Here is a 1,063-nt window from a genome sequence, read left to right as displayed (position 1 = left end):
TTCCTCACAAGCTATTTCACATAAAGTCAATGTATTTCTGTCTGTCCAGTTAGCCTTGCTTTTTGGCCTCTATTAAAAAAATGTATGAGAAAACAGAACAAGTACTATTTCAGATACTGTACTATTTTTGATAAATATGATAGAACAAGTTTCTACTTTCTACTTTCCACTTAACAAGCTGTAGTTTCTACTTTCTACTTTCCACTTAACATACATTCATTCAAGCAAACACAACAATTGGACAAATATTGTACCTGGATATGCTGGTTCAGCATGTTGTCGTCTTCCTCTGCCTGAACATCTTCTTCAGCTGGTTCATCTTCTTCCTCAACATCTTCTACCATGATCGGTGTTGTCTGCCACTGCCTGCCGCTGCCTGAGCGACTTGAACCAGCACCACCTCGTCCCGACGTCGCGACGACCTGCTTGCCACGACGATCCGGGGCCCTCACTAGGGGGAGACCTTGGCGAGGTGGACGACCGTGCCGCTGCGCCACGCCGTCCGATCTGGTCCGCTGGAGGGGCACACCATGGCCGGCCGCACTCCCGGGATGAAAAACGTGCGTGTACATGCCCATGTTGGGGTAGGAGGCGGCGACGGCGGAGTTGCCATTGAGGTCGATGTTCTCCAACCCGATGGGAGCGCGGAGCCCCCCGGCCACCGAGCCGCGGCCGAGCCCCCCGGCCACCGAGCCGCGGCCGAGCCCCCCTGCCACGAAGCCGCGACCGGCGGATCCCCTGAGACGAGGGGGCGTCATCCCCCACCCGTCCTCGTCGATGTGGTGCACCGCAGCACCGGAAGACGCCGTCTGCGAGAAGAAATCGAAGGGGAGTTCGCCGTCGCCGTCCATGGTACGGACGCGGGAGCGCGGCGCGGCGGAGTACGGCGGCGGCGGTGGAAAGGGAAGTGGCGGAGTGGAAAGGGGAGCGGCTGCCCCCTGCCTGCGTGCGAAGGGGATGGGGCGGCAGATGCGTCGCCCGCAACAGGATGGGCCCGCCAATTAATTAGAGGAGAGACTTTAATCACTTTTAGTTGGGGGTGGGGTGACTAGGGACTAAACTA

General features: G+C 57.3%; 1 pseudogene; it reads right to left on the bottom strand.

Moving 5' to 3' along the window:
* Positions 1-327: 327 nt before the first annotated feature.
* On the bottom strand, positions 328-851 carry LOC119367202 (annotated as a pseudogene).
* Between the last annotated feature and the right edge of the window lie 212 nt (positions 852-1,063).

Source organism: Triticum dicoccoides, chromosome 2B (genome assembly GCF_002162155.2).
Source record: "Triticum dicoccoides isolate Atlit2015 ecotype Zavitan chromosome 2B, WEW_v2.0, whole genome shotgun sequence".
In the NCBI taxonomy this organism is placed as follows: domain Eukaryota; kingdom Viridiplantae; phylum Streptophyta; class Magnoliopsida; order Poales; family Poaceae; genus Triticum; species Triticum dicoccoides.
This window is presented reverse-complemented; position numbering and strand designations above follow the sequence as displayed.